This window comes from Megalobrama amblycephala, linkage group LG17 (genome assembly GCF_018812025.1).
Source record: "Megalobrama amblycephala isolate DHTTF-2021 linkage group LG17, ASM1881202v1, whole genome shotgun sequence".
Lineage (NCBI taxonomy): Eukaryota > Metazoa > Chordata > Actinopteri > Cypriniformes > Xenocyprididae > Megalobrama > Megalobrama amblycephala.
The window spans coordinates 40,029,029-40,047,859 of record NC_063060.1 but is presented as its reverse complement, the minus strand read 5'-3'; the positions used below and the strand labels follow the sequence as shown (position 1 = coordinate 40,047,859).

At 37.9% G+C, this 18,831-nt stretch overlaps 1 pseudogene; it reads left to right on the top strand.

Annotated features, from left to right (window-relative positions):
• LOC125251364 overlaps nt 1-18,577 on the top strand; it is a 45,121-nt pseudogene extending 26,544 nt beyond the window's left edge.
• The last annotated feature ends 254 nt before the right edge of the window (nt 18,578-18,831 follow it).

Below are 18,831 nucleotides of genomic sequence, written 5' to 3'. Positions count from 1 at the left end.
CTGTGCATGAAAAACGCATTTCTCCGCCTTGACAAAAAGCCCATTCACTAGCAACCTCTGAAGCACTCGTCGGACGTGCTGCACATGTTCCTGGAGAGAAGAAGAAAAAATCAATGTGTCATCCAGGTAGACATATATGAACTGGTCGACCATATCTCGCAGCACGTCGTTGACGAGTGCCTTATGGAAGTAATTTAATGCCAAATGTTTTTGAAATAAAAAGCTTGTTGAATTGCACTAATTGAAAAAAAATATGTATTACATTAGCTGTGCTTGCATTTTGATACATTGTATTTTAAGGCTTGAGTTTTTATGGGCTGAAATTCAACATGGTTGTATATTTAAGCTGTGAATATTTCAATTAAAAATATTTCACACATATTTTCATTATTAAAAATTCAATAATTTATTTTCACCTTTCAGATTTCACTTCCAAAATATTCATTCTGTTTAAAAATACAACCTATAAAATTCGACTAGCAATTTTCAGTCCATTTTATTTCACTTTACAAATTCGCTTCCACAAATTCAGTGGTTAAAATTCGACAGAAAATTCAACATTTCACATCCGGGAACTGCAGGAAAAGCAGTAGAGTGCCGATGCATGATCTCTATCTGCTGTTAGTCTTCTTCACCAGCAGGTGTCGCTAGCGGCTGTTTAAGACCAGAGCAACGCTAGTAAGTCATCATTCATTCATAAAAACGGATTTACAGAAATGGAGCAAGCGGTAAGTGAATGTGTGATGATTATCAGGGCCAGTATAAATGCAGAAAAGCTGATAAAGACACAAAAGCTGCATTTGTGATTAATTCAGTGTCTTTGTGGTTACCTGTGTAGTCTACATGTAAGCAGCTTTCTCTCCAGTGAACGAGATTATAACGTTATTCCTCGATGCTGGTGTACAGATCAAATGTTAAATCTTAGGTAGACATATATTTCTCTCTGTTGTTTAGTTTCCTCAACTTTATATAGCGACGCTGTGTTGTAATACTAGGGTTTCCCTCATCCGTCATGGATTCAGCTGCCATCAGGACATATAAAAAGCTTAAAAGAGCTTAATGGACTCGTACAGTGATATAAAACACCAAACTCGCACCTCATTTGTGATGTAGGTTATACTATATAGGTTCCAAGAAAGCAGATACTCGTATAAAGTTGTTTTGACGCTGAACGTTTGATATTCGCAAATTTAGGGACCGTCTCTAAAGTTACAACATTGGTATTCATGTTTCTACCTTCAATAGCGTTTAAAGAGAATGATTTACAGTCACAAAACCAACTGTAAAGTGTTCATCTAGGTCTCAGGTCGAACAGTGATGTGCCCTACTCTCTCTCTCTCTCTCTCTCTCTCTCTCTCTCTCACACACACACACACACACACCTGAACTCACACAAACTCTTGTAAACGCACATACACATACATATTCAAACACACCCCACTCAAAGTAGCCTACATACACATATCCTTTTTTTTTATTTATTTATTTTTTTTAGACATTCATCACACAGTTCGTTCTACTTGGTTCATTTTTATTTTCCTGCTCATATATTATCCTGCTTATACAAATTTTACGTTGTTGCTAAAGCATATGAGCAGGAAAAATAAAGAAACAAAGTAGAACAAATTGTGTGATGAATGTGTAAAAAAAAAGTAAAAAGTAAAAAGTATTTTAAGTTGTGTGTGTTTGAATATGTGTGTGTGTGTGAGAGAGAGAGAGAGAGAGAGAGAGAGAGTAGGGCGCATCACTGTTCGACCTGACACCTATGAACACTTTACACAGGGTTCCTACACATTTTCCATTTCAAAATTCCATACTTTTCCAGACTCAAATTTCCAGACCTCCTTCCAAACGATTTTCTGCCATTGGTAAGCCTCGGTCTCCTTTTCTATGTTTTCTCTGCTTCATGTTTGTAGTAGGGGTCTTACAGTCTTTTAGTGATTTTTAAATCAGTGTTTGATTGTTGAAATAAAGTTTTGTATTTAGTATTCACGTCTAGGCCCTTCTCTTCTTAAAACTACGTTCCTGTGTGACTTCTGTTGCGGATTAATCTACAAGTACTAATATATTCTCTGTTTAAAAGGTTGGCGTAGTGAAAACGTAAATATTTAATTTGTTTAACATTCTAATAATTCGACACATTTACTTCATAGACATCCTTCTCTGATTTATCCATTCTGTTCTGTTGTCAGTATTTGTTGGTATCAAAACATTTCTATAGAGTAGCCTACGAGTACGAGTAGCCTACACAAGCGCAGTATCAGTTTCCGTAATATTTAGAAATTCATAAGTTTATAAACATCTGCAAAGTAAAAAGAGGTGTAAAAGGTGATGTGTAGGGGGGTGTGGGGGCATCCTCCCCCAGGAGAAGATTTTTGTGATTTTAACATGTAAATGAAGCATTCTGGTGCACTCTGACAAGAACATAAATGGGAAAACCAACATTTGCTTCAAGTAAAAAAAAAAATAAATAATAAAAAAAAAAAATAATTATTGACAGTAGGACTGAGAATTGACACAAATTTCACAATTGAATGCGATTTTGATTCAGAAGCTTGCTTGATTTTGATTTTGAAAATTTTGATTTTGAAAATTTGATTTTGATTTGATTACCTTCGATTCAATATTGATTCATTTGGGGCCTATCAGGTCAGGTACATGGCAAATTTCCTCAAAGAAAAAAAAAATTCTCTCAACTAATGCTGTAAATTATACAAGGAACCACAGCTGGTACATCATTATAATATTAGATTAAAACTGATTTGCAAGCTACTTTCATATAGGCTAAATTACACATAAGGAAGTTTATATAACTTTTTAATGACAATTATTTTTCTACTCTTTTTTTTTTTTTATTTAGGCCTAAACATTTAAATGGTGGCTGTCATGAAACAGATTTATACATTTAATATCGAAGCACATGTTAAGTACAAATACAATGAATATGCAATAGCCTATAGTGCATATATTTAGCAAAATGCTCCTCTTGAAGTTCATTTTTGTAGCTGAATAATGAGTTTTTGGACATTGAACGGCTTTTCTGAGGTAGGCTAAATGTGATATTTTTACATGCTGTTTTATTGATGCCTTTCTGCAGTTGAAACAACGATTGATCGATTGCATGTGATACAGATTTCAGTAAGTTGTACTTTATCTTTCAACATACCTTCGGATGTTCAATCATGTTTATTTTGTGCTAAACTAAAGTGGAAGAGATGGTTGGTTCACGAGAGCTACAGCGATCTATCATGCCATAGAGCAGCAAGAAAGATCACGACTCACTCCAGTCTATGGGAAAGTAGCCCATTTTCGATTCTTGTGAGAATCCTGAGACACGCACTCGCCCTGAAAAAAACCTCTTCGGATCTACACGATTCACATAAATTATGTATTTTGATTCAAAAGAGCTAATTTCGCTGTAAAGTGTCTAGTTTGCAGGTATAATAAATTAGAAAACTGAATAAAGACAATAGTCTGGAAACACAAATATTTTTCCATACTCTGATTTCTTTTTTCCATACTTTTCCAGACCTGGAAATTACTCAAATCAAATTCCATACTTTTCCAAACCACGTAGGAACCCTGTTTACAGCTGGTTTTGTGACTGTAAATCATACTCATCACATGCTATTGAGATTTAAATTATGGCATTTTTTTGTATGATCCCATACAGTAGTGAAATACATAGCAATATTTACATATTATTTGACAGTTTATTTGGAAACACTTTACAATAAGGTTGATAATGTATTAACTAACGTGAACTATCCATGAGCAATACATTTGTTACTAATGCAGCAGTTCATCGTTCATGTTAGTTCACAGTGCATTAACTAATGTTAACAAATACAACTCTTTATTTTAATAATGTATTAGTAAATGCTGGAATTAATATCATTAACAAAGATTAATAAGTGCTGTAGAAGTGCAGTTCATTGTTAGATCATATTAACTAGTTAATATAAAGTGTTACATTTTATTTTAATAAACATCAAAAATCTAAAAGGTTTGCATTATACCTGAGACCTAGATGAACAATTTACAGTTGGTTTTGTGACTGTAAATCATTCTCTTTAAACGCTATTGAAGGTAGAAACATGAATACCAATGTTGTAACTTTAGAGACGGTCCCTAAATTTGCGAATATCAAACGTTCAGCGTCAAAACAACTTTATACGAGTATCTGCTTTCTTGGAACCTATATAGTATAACCTACATCACAAATGAGGTGCGAGTTTGGTGTTTTATATCACTGTACGAGTCCATTAAGCTCTTTTAAGCTTTTTATATGTCCTGATGGCAGCTGAATCCATGACGGATGAGGGAAACCCTAGTATTACAACACAGCGCCGCTATATAAAGTTGAGGAAACTAAACAACAGAGAGAAATATATGTCTACCTAAGATTTAACATTTGATCTGTACACCAGCATCGGGGAATAACGTTATAATCTCTGGAGAGAAAGCTGCTTATGTAGCCTACACAGGTAACCATAAAGACACTGAATTAAACACAAATGCAGCTTTTGTGTCTTTATCAGCTTTTCTGCATTTATACTGGCCCTGATAATCATCACACATTCACTTACCGCTTGCTCAATTTCTGTAAATCTGTTTTTATGAATGAATGATGACTTACTAGCCGTGATCTCGTCTTAAACAGCCGCTAGCGACACCTGCTGGTGAAGAAGACTAACAGCAGATAGAGATCATGCATCGGCACTCTACTGCTTTTCCTGCAGTTCCCGGATGTGAAATGTTGAATTTTCTGTCGAATTTTAACCACTGAATTTGTGGAAGCGAATTTGTAAAGCGAAATAAAATGGACTGAAAATTGTTAGTCGAATTTTATAGGTTGTATTTTTTAAACAGAATGAATATTTTGAAGTGAAATCTGAAAGGTGAAAATAAATTATTGAATTTTTAATAATGAAAATGTGTGTGAAATATTTTTAATTGAAATATTCACAGCTTAAATATACAACCATGTTGAATTTCGCCCATAAAAATTCAAGCCTTAAAAATAAAATGCATCAAAATGCAAGCACAGCTAATGTAATGCATTTTTTTTTTCAATTAGTGCAATTCAACATGCTTTTTATTTCGAAAACATTTGGCATTAAATTACTTCCATAGTGCCTGGAAAACCGCCGGGGAGTTGGAAAGCCCGAACCGCATAACCAAGTATTCAAAGTGCCCCCTAGGGGTGTTAAAAGCGGTCTTCCATTCATCCCCCTCCCTGATGCGGACCAAATGATAAGCATTACGTAAATCCAATTTTGTGAAAATTGATGCTCCCTGCAACCTCTCGATTGCTGAAGACATCAACGGCAAAGGGTAAGTATTCTTTACCGTGATGTTGTTCAGCCCCCGGTAATCAATACAAGGTCACAGAGATCCGTCCTTCTTCCCCACAAAAAAGAACCCCGCCCCCGCTGGAGAAGAGGAAGGGCGGATGAACCTGGATGCCAGTGAATCAGAAATATATTTCTGCATACCCTCCCTTTCCGGAACAGAAAGTGAATATAACTTGCCTTTAGGCGGAGATTTACCTGGCACTAAATCTATGGCACAGTCATAGGGACGATGCGGAGGGAGAGAAGCAGCCCGAGACTTACTGAACACCTCCTTCAGGTCGTGGTACTTCGCGGGCACGTTAGATAAATCCACTGTTTCCTCCTGAAAAACAGAAACAGAGACAGACGGACATGCAGACACAAGACACGACTCATGACACTTATTGCTCCAAGCCCCGATGGATTTCTGCAACCAGTCCACCTTGGGGTTGTGTTGAACTAGCCAGGGGTGACCAAGGACGATGGGTGCAAGAGGAGAGTCCAGGATAAGAAAAGATATGATCTCGGAGTGGTTGCCTGATGTGATGAGGGTGATGTCTTCAGTGGTGTGTGAGATGGTGGGGAGTTCTTGACCGTTAAGAGCGTGTACTGCAATCTTGTTAGTGAGAGATCTGAGGGGAATCTGAAGTTTGAATGCGAATGCATAATCCATAAAATGACCTTCAGCCCCGGAGTCCAGAAGTGCTCGACAGTCGTGAGTGTGGTTAGACCATCTCAATCTTACCGGGAGGAGCGTAGATGTGGATGAGGTCTTCTCGGCGGAGATCCCACCCGATAGTAGCCTCATACTTACTACCGGGCTTGACCTTTTACCGGACAGCTGTAAGCGTAGTGACCAGCTCCCCCGCAGTAGAGGCAAAGGCCCTGGGATCTCCGCCTCTCCCTCTCCTCCCGGGAAAGCCGAGCTCGCCCTACCTGCATGGGTTCGTGATCTTGAACGGGGCTGACCGCGTCCCCACCGCTGGAACGTGAACTCTCTACTCCTCCAGAAACACGGCTGGGTAGGACTCGTCGCTCGACCCTGGTCAGTCGAGCATCCACTCTCAAAGCCAGTTCAATCAGGCCGTTAAGTGATGTGGGAAGATCCAGAGCGTAAATCTCCTTGTGGACGCGGTCAGCCAACCCATGCAGGAACATGTCCCACTGCGCCTCCTCGTTCCATTGACACTCTGCCGCTAAAGTCCGAAACTCAATGGAAAAGTCAGAAACAGACCTCTCTCCCTGACGTAGCTCCGCCAGCATTCTGGCTGCTTCTCTCCCGGCAACCGCGCGGTCGAACACGCGTTTCATCTCAGCGGCGAGTGTCTGGAACGAGGCGCAGCATGGATCTTGATTCTCCCACACCGCCGTTCCCCATAGCGCCGCCCTCCCAGTCAGTAGAGTCAGAACAAAAGCGACTTTGGCACGTTCTGTGTTGAATGTTCTGGGTTGAAGAGAAAAATGCATAGAACATCGTGTGAGAAAAGATCTGCAGTAACTTGGTTCACCTGCATATGATTCAGGAACTGGTAGTCGGGGCTCCAGCTGGGCGACGCTTTCTGGTGGTGTGGGGAGAACGGCCGGTGTGGGTGGCGCAGTGGGAGCACGCAGAAGTTGGAGTTGTTGGGTGAGCTCGGACACCTGCGCCACCAATGCTTGGACAGCTCGACCCGTGTCGTTCAGGTTCTTCTCCTGTGAATCCATTCTATGAAGACTGCTGTTGATAAAGTCCTCCAGCGCTGAAGATGGATTACTCGCTGCTTCCATGCTTTGGTCAGATCGTTCTGTCATGATAGAATACAGGAAACAATAGCGAGTTAACACGTTTATTGAAAATAGAGAAGTGGTCAGTCACTGAACGTCGAGTTCACGGGTGGCGCAGGGACTGAGATGGTCAGCGTGAAGACAAGGTGCGTTGACAAGATGAAGAGTGCTGGTGAAGATGACAGATGAATCCAGACATAGAACGTAATCCACATAGACACCGAACAGGAACAGGAATCACGAGACTGGCATGCCGAACAGGAACAGGATGGTGGACACAGCACGGAGACATCAACAACGATCTGACAAATGAGATGAGATATGAGTGAGTATATAAAGGGTGAGCAAACGAGCTGCAGCTGGTGCTGTGATAGGTGTCAGCTGGAAGCGCTGATCATCCGTGTGGCTCGGGCACGCCCACAAACACACACACACACACACACACCCACACAACAACAGTGACACGAGACAAGCAGGAAACAATGCATTCAAATACCGTGACACAACTCACTGATCTAATTACTAGAGTTTTAAATGAGCAAAATGTTAAGTTTGTGTTGGATCTCTTCTAGAAATACAACAATAAAAGCTGCGTGAGTTTTAAAACATATTGAACACTAAAAGCTTTAAAACTCCTGCAAAACTTCCTCACACACAGACATCTAGACAACGGTGACATGCATCATGCCACAATGCATTCTTGGTGCATCATGCAGAAAAGAATACATTGCAGCATTAAGCATGTCACCATTGTTGAGATTCATTTGCTGATTCTTGATGTGTGTTTGAGAATAAATCTCACCGTAGTTTAAAGTGCTCAGTGTACAATCTGTTTTAAAAGTCATTCAGATTTATTTTCTGATTAAAACTATGCTGGATCTCTATGTGAATCCCAATAAAACAAAGTTTATAAGATATTGCTCATATTATATTCAGTCATAAGATCAGTGAATTAGGCCACTATTCAATAATGATATTCTTATCATGAAGCAGCCACAGCATCAGATTGTGTTTTCTCTTGATTTTCTTGCTATAACAAACTCGGTTACAGCATCCAGAGAAATTCTAACATTACAAAGACAAGTCAAACTACCCAACTAAAGTAAACACTGATCACCGTGATGGTGACATAAAAACCAAACAAATTTCAATACAAAATCAACAAAAAATCTCTCTCTTAATTCTCAATAAGAGCTTCTGTATATGGAGTTGTTTAATCCTCCTCTGCTGAGATCTTGAGAGATTTAATGTTTTTATCTAAGGCTGCGGCTGAAGTCAGTTATAATTCTAATGTTTCGTGTTTTTTTTTTCTGTTCTTGTTGTTTCTCTTTCCTTCATTCATTCTGCTTGTTAACAGCAGCTATCTTCAATAACGCTCAATCATCACTTAATTAATTACTTAATTATCTCATTAACATTTAACAGCCTGTAGTGTAAACTCTGAACAATGTTCATTTCATCTGTGCTAAACCATGTGGAGCCTACAAGGGTGTGCTGGCTGGGAGGCGTCGTGACAGTTAAGAGGTTAATATAACACTGAGGATTTTGCTGTGTTTGTGCATGTAAAGCTAAACTCCTGAAAAAAAAAAATTGTATGGCAGTGGTCTCAAACTGCCGGCCCACAGGCCATTTACGGCTTCCCTCCCCCTTGACCGGCCTGCAACTGATCTCAAAAATAAAACATAATCCAGCCCACTGAATTATTATTATAATTATTATTCTCTAGTTGTGTCATACCATATTCTACGTGCAAAGAAAAAGTCGCCGTTCACTGGCGCTATCGCTCCAGTGGTGTCTGCCGTTGCTATGCAACCATGAACTGCGTTCTCCATGATGAAGAGGAAGTTTTCAAAAAAAGAAAAAAATTATTTCTAGTCCTTGCATTAGTTCTACTAATTGAGCGCAGCATTAGTTCAGTCAGGCCATGTAGGCATAGTGCTGCAACAAGCTGACGCAGTCAGCTGTCAAATCGCTCCAATCACTACCATTGTCCTATTAGACCGGGGACATAAATATGTGGCATTACTGCTCAGTAAGTATGCTCAAACTGCTCGCAACCCTCCCCATTATAAGAATGAGCATATTACTATGCACTTCCTGGTTGCTGTCTTCTTTTGTTTGCTTCTTCTTCAGTAAACGCAAAGTAACTTGCCAAAGTGGTTCTGTCTGAACTAGATATATGTATGGAGATGAGAAATAAAAACCCGCCCTGTACAGCTATGATCAGTTCGGCTGAGCTTTCAATGTTGTTAAGGAAAGGCCATAGCTCATCGGTTGGTCCTTGTCACATGAAAAGTTAAGATGTTTTCATCTCGCTGTGGCATAGGCACGCCTGGAAAAACGAGCGCACCACATGCACGTCGTGACTGCGTCACTTATATTATGAGCACGCTTGCCTAAATTACAGTAAAAGCACTCGCGCAAGTCAATTTAAACCACCCAAACACGTCCGATGCTACCAATACACGTTACTAATGCTCAAACGGCATCTTGGACAAATGTGGCTCAGCTGTGTTAGCAGATGCTGCCAGGTGTCTGGCAAGAAATAGAATAGTGTGCAAATGTATTCAGGGATTGTATTTGTTCAGTACAGTGTTGTTCAGTACAAGATTTTGATGTTATTTACGCTAAAATAAAGTAAGGGAAAATATTTGCACCAACACTGTATGTAACAATGATAGAGAAACTGCTGTTTACATTTTTTGTTAAGTATGGCAAAATATTTTAGAAATGGAATTTGAAGTAAATGAGAAATAATGCAAAGGAAAGTAAATTTTCAGAAATTTTGCGCTTTCTTGTGCTTGAATATTAAAATGGCCCTCCTATGAGGTGTCAATCACAGCAGCGGCCCCCAGCCAATTTGAGTTTGAGACCCCTGTCTCAAACACCCTTTTATTATAATTTCATTTCATTTCATTTTAATTTGACATTCTAATATTAACTGTTTATGATCGACTACTAAGCTTCGGTTGTTTGTCAGGAAAATAATATAAATGATCAAAAATGCTCTCATTACAATTCTCCAGCAGATTTATGCTGCAGGCAAGTTCAAGCTTATTCAAAATCTTGTGTACACGAGCGGAGACCTGATGTGAGATTTGATCGTATCTACTGCTCATGTCCATATTGATAAATGCCAAGTTTTGCATGGAAACAGCCGTATGCACCGTTTTATGTCGTAAGTTCATTTCATATATGATGCCCATTCAGTTCAAAACTACTACAGTATAGCCTACCTTCTCTGTATAGTCATACAACAAATCTGATTAGCTTTATATTTATATATTGAGTTTGTGTAAAAAAGGCAGTTCATGCCATCCTCTTTTGCTCAGCCATGAGTTATTCCAGACTCTTCATCTATTCATCATTTAAATTTTGGGATTATATCATACAGTCTGAAAAGCAACTGTTATAAAGGACCAAAAGACTCATACAGTGTGCAACATGGCTTTATTATCTCTCAGATAACACCAGGGGCGCAGGAGACATTTTCAAAGTGGGGGGGACCAAACTGCGTTGTTAATGAATAAATGTATAAATGCAGGGGCGATTCTAGGGTCAGAGCTTTAGGGGTGCTGAGCAAAAAAATATGTCTATTGAAAAATAACTTTATAATTTTAACATTGATTCAACTAACTCCAAAATCCAGATTTTTTCTTTTTTCTTTTTTTGAGGCCTTTTCAGAACACCAGCTTAATTGTGAGAGTTCACACAGACAGCCCCCTGTAACAAACACAAAACCTTCTTCACTCAGCTGGTTTTCCTGACCGTTAACTCCATGTGCCTCCTTTTGTATCAACAGTCATCAGATTGGTTAGATTAGATTCAACTTTATTGTCATTGAACAAAGTAACTGCATGCGTCTTGCGGAAGAACATTGTAACCGGCGCTACTTCTCTCCGTTTATGATGGACGAGTCACCCAGGTCCACAGCGGCGGCGACCCGCTCGACTAAAATAGTCTGAAAATAAACACTTATTATAGGCAGGGTGCGATTTGTGGAAAAAAAAAAAAAAAAAACAGAGGGGGGGATGTTTTGAAAAGTTTTTTTTGTTTGTTTTTTTTTTTAAATTTGTTAAAAACCACAGCTATTTTTGGCAGCTGTTACATAAACATTTTTACAAAAAAATCTTCTGATTTAACCTTGAGATTTGAAGTATTAGATAGCTTAGATATTTGCACCACTACAATGACACTAATAATTCTTCATTTCTGATAGAATTGCGAAATCAATTGGTAGTTATTAATTGAATAACGAGACACAAATTTACATTCAATCGCGTTTGGTCCCATTTATTTTTGATCACAGTGCATACACACAAACTTTTAGTCCAAAAGTGCGCACATTTGGAGAAATGCACGTTTACCTCAGATTTCATTAGATATAATATAAGCCGGGCTGCACGCTGGGTTTTAATTACCGAGGTCAGAAAATGTAGTTTGCTAGGAGGGTACGGGGGCATGCTCCCCCGAGAAAATGTAGATTTAAGACGCTTTAAGGCCAACAAATTGGTAGCTTTAAAACCATGTCAACAATACATGGATGCCTGCACAGTTTTGAGGCAGCTTTAATCGCATGTTTGGTAATTTCATGACTTAACTTACAACAGAACAACGACGGTCATTGCTCGCAGTTTCTTTTGCGCTTTATTTAAGCTGTAGGCCTAATAAAGTAATTATGCAGCACGCGTCGGCGCATGCAATTCTTGAGTGCGCGCCACGAGAACAGTATTATAACGGCTGATTGGACAGTCATGTTAATTTTTCTGAGTTTTACCGACATAGCCTGACAACATCTCATCTGACCGCAGTTCACTGTTGTTCAAGTGAAGCTCCCTCGTCGTCACCTGTAGCCTACCTTTTTCGTGCTCGTTTGACTGGCACCTGGCGCTGAGGTGAAGTCGGAACGCGCGTCTGAAAAGTGTCCCGTTTGTTGTGGTCGTAAAGAGACAGTTCTATATAAATGTAGCATTTTACTTGGCAATGTTTTAAAAAAAGATTTATATTTTTGATATTTTATATGCTCTGTTGGTGGTTTGAGGAGTAGCATCACCCAGGGGGGATATTTTTTTTTTTTTTTTTATACTGACTCCAGTAGGCTACTCACCGATATGGTTTCGGAATCGGAACAACTCTAGGTAAAAGGAAAGAAGTGTGAGACACAGCTTTGGAGCAACTTAGTTGATTCACAACACTACATAACTCTCACTCTGCGTGTGTTTCGCGCTGGATGACGGTCGTGCTGAGCGGTGCAGGTACAGAGGAGAAGTAGAAGAAGAGAACAGGATGACACCATTTGCTAAGGGGGATGTTTTTATTTTCATCCTTAACACATACATTTTAAACCACAAACTACGGAGTATGTTTTGGACATTATTTAACCTTGTAAAAGACAAACAAAAATTTTAGAATAACAACATTTCTTACTCCAAGTTTGAGGCTAGCCTCGCCCATGTATAAATGTACATGTAAATCACCATGGGCGGTGCACGTGTGCATGGTTCTTTACACGCTCATGGGCAAAGGAGCTTCTTTGAAAGGCTGAGCGGAATGCAGGAAATTAAGTATGCCCGGGCATGCCACTGATAAGCATTATGCAGTATTACAGTAGCCCATACACATACCTATTAAACGCTCCTCTCGTGCGTCCTCCCCACTGCGTTGCTGGTCGAGGCAATAATCACTTTTATTTCGCTTTCAGAGATCTCTTTTATAGATGCCATTAATGTTTTTACCTTTCTAGATGTAATTGGGTCAATGACGTGACGCTCATTTTTTTGTGTCCTCATAGTTTAATTAAATTTAAAAGGGTAAAAATTGCAAAATAAATTAACAACTTACTTACATACATTCTCTTTTTTGAGGACCAAGTCTAAAATTTCTGGTTTTAATCAATTTTGAGAGAATATTTGGGGATTGATTGCAAAAATGTCAATGTGGTGTAACCGTAAAAACTTGGTATCAAATAATTGATCTTATTTAAAAAAGGTGAAATTCTCAATAAAACACCATATAAGGTAGTTTGGCATAATCTTACATTAGAACAATTTAATAGTAAATAAAAATACATTTAACACCATTGTTCTGAATATTATAAATAATTTGGGGAATCATTGGAGTCAAGTCAAATTCCTGAAGTGTCAAGGTGGTGTAACCACCATTCAAGGAGCCATTTTGTTAATATTGTGCAAGAAAACCATGTGACAGGAAATTATATCACAAAGAGGGACCCCTGGTGACACTTAATGCTGCATGCAAAGGTTAGTAACTGTCTTTAAAATATGAGATATTTTGACATTTTTAGGGTATGGTTAGGTATTCTTAGGTATACATGTCAAATGGTATGACCCCATGAATACATTGATAATTCATCATTATTATAAAAATGTGTATTGACTTTAAAAATTACATTTGAAATATTTCCACCAAGGCCATGTGCTTACATAGGTGTCCATGATAATACCTGTCAAATTTGATTTTAAATTGAAATGTCAAATGGTGTAACCGGTTACACCATTTGACTTCTATTACAAGCCTTTCTGTTAGGGGCAAATTTAGTCAAAATCACTAGTTTATGGTGCTGATTAAAGATGTAATATAAACTAAACTACTATTTGGAACTATTTTCAAATGTTCAATGTTTTATTTTTTTTAGAAAGTGGTGCTTTATCCACAACTTTATTATTAAAGCTCTGTAATTCAGTAAAATAATATATAATTATGTTGCACAACATTAATGTTTAGTACATTAATGTTTAACATTGAAATGTTTAGCTTCAATATTTCTATTCCATTCACTTAAGCAATATAAAATCATGGAGTGATTGCTAATGAAAGACAAGTGCGTCAAACGTATCGACAACAGCTTTTATTATGCCGCAGTCGCTGCTTCTGCTTCTTCAGGTCAAGCGTATGTGATGTAAAGCAGCTCTGTTTTAAAATATTAGACACATTTGTGTGTTCAAATTTGTTATAATGCTACTCTGTGCATTCGCTCGGCAGCTGCTATGAGACACTTGTTGCACACTGCATTCAACTAGATCCATATTAGGCATGGTAAAACATGGTACTCACAGTAAATCAAGAAAACAAGATTTAAACAATAAGACTAAACGTGTTTAGCTATATAATATGATTAGATTTCTGTCGACAAATGTATCCAAACAGTTGCTCATCTGTCTAATAAAACACATAATATATTAAAGCGTCTTTGGTGTTTCTGTGGTTTCGAAAAAATAAAACCGGAAACCGAGATTAACGCGGGTATCATGTCATTGATAGGCAACTCATGGACACGGCTCGTGTCCTGGTTATTATTTCTCTAGGTTTAAACAGTCTTGGAAACATCTGGCATAATATAAGTACACAAGTCAACAAAATATATAAAATTGTCCAAGTGGTTTTTTGATATTTGAATCCAAAAGTCTTACATATTGTGCATTTAACCAAAGACTACAATTTACATCTATAAAATAAAATTCATTAAATTTCTAAGATTTTATAATTAAAACGACATAACAGAGCCCCTCTTGCCCCAATAGATAAATTGATATAGTTTCAAGCAAGGAAACAGTGGCTCATCACAGAGCACCAGTGAATTCTGATCACTTTGATGATTTCTTGTTATCAGATATTGTTCCTTAAAGGGTTAGTTCACCCAAAAATGAAATTTGTCATTTATTACTCAATCTCATGTCGTTCAACACATGTAAGACCTTTGTTCATCTTCAGAACACAAATTAAGATATTTTTGATGAAATCTGAGAGGTTTTTTTTAATCGCCCATAGAAAGCAACGAAATGCCCACATTCAAGGTCCAGAAAGGTTGTAGAGCCATTGAACATTAATGTTATGAAGAGATGAGAATAATTTTTGTGCGCAAAAACAAAATGAAAATTATGACTATGAACAATCTCTTCTCTTCCTGTCATTATCCTCACGCGGGTGACGCAGTAACACAGTGAAGCCTTCCTTCTTTATGTCTGAATGCCAGCTCAGTATTGGCCAAAGCTGATCACGTGATCAGCACAGCGCATGCGTGTGAGACTGACGCAGGACCCGGCCAATAATGAGCTGGTGTTCTGACGTAAAACCTGCACTGTGTTTACCATGTCAACAGCATAGGAGAATGACAGGGAAGAGACAAAATGGTTTAATAAAGATGCTATTTTTGTTTTGTTTTTGCACAAAAAATGTATTCTTGTCTCTTCATAATAAGGTTGAACCATTAAGATTAAGGTTGATCCTTTGCAGTCACGTCGACTGTTTTAACGATGTCTTTAGTACCTTTCTGGACCTTGAAAGGGGTAATTTCGTTGCTTTCTATGGGAGATAAAATTATCTTAATTTGTGTTCTGAAGATGAACGATGGTCTTGTGGGTGTGAAATGACAAGAGGGTGAGTAATTAATAACAGAAATTTCATTTTTGGGTGAACTAACCCTTTAACTGTAAAATATATGAGACATGATTTCACTGTTCATTACTATGATTATTTCTTGTTGTCAGATGTTGTTTTTCATCACTGAAACCACTTAACGTAACTTGCTGACTGTCATGCTTGATTTTCAGTGTCAATTTGTTCAACAAACAATGGCCTTTGGCTGTAGAAGCAACATGGTCAGGTGGTGTAACTGGTTTGTGTCAATTGGCGTAACCATTATTTTTCATAAAAAATATAATTATTTACAGAAAAATTAATGTGGAATAAAATGTAATCATCTAGTTTAGTGTAATAACATGATTTTAAACAATTTTAACATAATTTGTCAAAGATTATTTAGAAAACAGATGTGTTTTCAGCATGTGTCCCACCAAATATTGCAAAAACACATTAAAATTTACATTTAGAGATAACTCTAATACAATTATTTTTCATTTGATATTTTAAATTGAAGTATATATTTCTATAAGTGAGCTTACATGCCATCTAGGTGGATAAAATATTTAATATTTCTCATTCTTTGGCGGTTACACCATTTGACATTTTTAGGTACATTCATTCTTAACTTTAGTTCCTGATGCATGCTTTTAAAACAGGTTTTTAAAAGATTTTTTAATTTCTCATCTTGCCGCACCATATTTGTCACTGACCCACTTACAGAAATCAAAACAGTCCATAAACTATAAATCCTCACGAAAACTTCAGTCAATCCAGCTCGCACGTCAACCTGAGAGATCAGCCCCCCTGTCAAATTTCTCGGTTTCTGAATGAACGGTTTGGCTTTGATTGACAAACGCTAACGTTCAGGCATGATTTATATACCATCGACCTGTCCTAAAACGTTAGCATGCTCTGATCGATTGCTTGGAGATCGCGTGTTTCTCCGTTCGAGAGCGCATTTCCTGTTCACATCCGTGACAAAATAGTTGATTATTTACGAACGAAAGCTCACAGAAACGTGAAAATGGTCTCATTTTAAAGAAAATATCCTAAGCTAAAAGATGATATAGTTTGACTGATTGAAGCCCTTATAAAAAGTGCGGGGGTCGATTTCTCTCTTTTCAAAAGTGCGGGGGTCCTGACCCCCCCGTCCCCCGTGCCAACGGCGCCCCTAGATAACACACACGCAGAGGGTGATTTTATAAGTTTAAACTTTAGCTCATTTAAGGGCAAGCAGGGTTATTCTTGAAAGCCTTTTAATTCTTTACAGTTTTCTAAGGTTAATTTCAAATAATTAAACATTTAATTTCAGGTTTCGACCTCTCAAACAGCAGTGTGTCCACAACAGGGAACAAGACTTTGACCTATCATCATATGATAGAGGCGTTCCGCCATGCCAACGAGCAAAAAGAGTAAATTGGGAGACCCACGTTATGAAAACATCACTGCGGTGAGTTCAACTCTACTTATGGATTCCTTGGGTATTAAAGGGATATTCGCCCAAAAATAACAATGCTGGGCCTCCAAAGGGACAAAATGACTAAACTTACTCCACCCATACTATAGCAACTCATAGTGACTCTTTCAAGCTTCAAAAACATCAAATAAGTACCATTGATGTGCTAACAGAATTTTGTTATAAGAATGTTTTCTAAATATTCAGTGTTGGTTCTGGGCAGTGGTGGAAAGTGGTCAAAATTAATGAGATAATTGATTAACTGAGTGATAATTGACCATTATTCAAGTCTCAAGTCTACTTTATTTATAGAGCCCTTTCCACTACAAAGTAGACCAAAGGACTGTACAGCAACACAACAAACAAAAACAAAAACTATACAATAACAGAAAAACATTTAAGACAATGTACATCACCCAAAAGTCAACAGTTAAAAGCCATAGAAAACAGGTATGTTTTCATGCTAGATTTAAAAACATCAACTGAGGGTGCAGATCTGATGTCAGGTGGAAGGGTATTCCAGAGTGTTGGGCCAGCAACCAAAAATGCACGATACCGTTTTGTTTTCAGATGAGTTTTCGGAACTGAGAGCAGTAAGCAATTAAATGATCTTTAGGATCTACCAGAACTCATATGAATCAGGTCCAAAATATATTCTGGGGCCATCTCATGGACAGCTTTAAAAAAGTACAGTAGCACCTTGTACTGAATCCGATATTTAACCGGAAGCCAATGCAGCTTTTTTTTTTGCTTGTCTGGCTGTTATAACTCAGTTACAACAGCCCAAACAAAATATATTATTAAAAAGTCAAGGGTCAAGAGCCCGACTAAATCAAACCCTTAAAACTGTGATTTTCTCCTTTGGTGATTCTGCTTGTTATCATCAGGTATCTTCAATAATGCTCAATCATCACTCAATTAATCACTTAATTATCTCATTAACTTTAACACTGTTTCAGTGGGTGGAATAAAAACTATGGCCGGACTTTTACTTTCTGACTCCTGGACTTTACACCTCTGTCTAACAGAGTAACTTATATTAAATTAAGCAGGCATTATTTTGTCAAAGCCTTTTACTGTTCCTATAATTACAAATACAAATCTTGTTTCACAGATTGTCCAAAATATGACCTCAGAGAGCTTTGCAGACTACATCAGGAGTATGATTAAAGATGACACCACCAAACAAGACAGATATGATGTGAAGACTGTTTGTGAGGGCCACGGCACATCTCACCTGTCTGTCATCGCAGAAGATGGGAGTGCAGTGGCAGTTACCAGCAGTATCAATAACTAGTAAGGAAAATGATCAGTGTTACCTGATTCTTGTCTTGATCTAACACACCCGGATTCAGTTATTGACAGTTCCTCCTCTATTTACATTGATAACATCACACCTCTTTAAATCCAAAGGTACACTGTTAAACCTTGCTGTAAAAAACAGCAAAATTCTAAAAGTAACAAACCATTTTCCCTTAAAATGCATTCTGGGTAATATTTGTCATTTTCGAGAAAATATCCTAGTTAACATCGCTCAAAGTCGACACTCAGAGGCTGTGTTCTAAATCACACCCTATACCCTCATTCACTATTCCCTACATTAGTTCACTAATATAGTCCACTTGAGAGAGTGAATGAAAAGAAGAAAGTGAATTCAGACACTGATGAACACCTGATGAGCAGAATCACTGAAGGACAGAGAAACAAGACCAGAAAAAAGAGAAGAGATGAGCTGAAACACAAGAATTACAACTGACTTCAGCCACAGAATGTGAAACCAGTTTACAAACCAGTTTGACATTATTTCTTTCATACATGTACAGAAGTTCTTGTTGAGAATTGACAGATTTGGATGTTGATGTTTTACTGAAAATAATAAAGTTTGCAGTCACC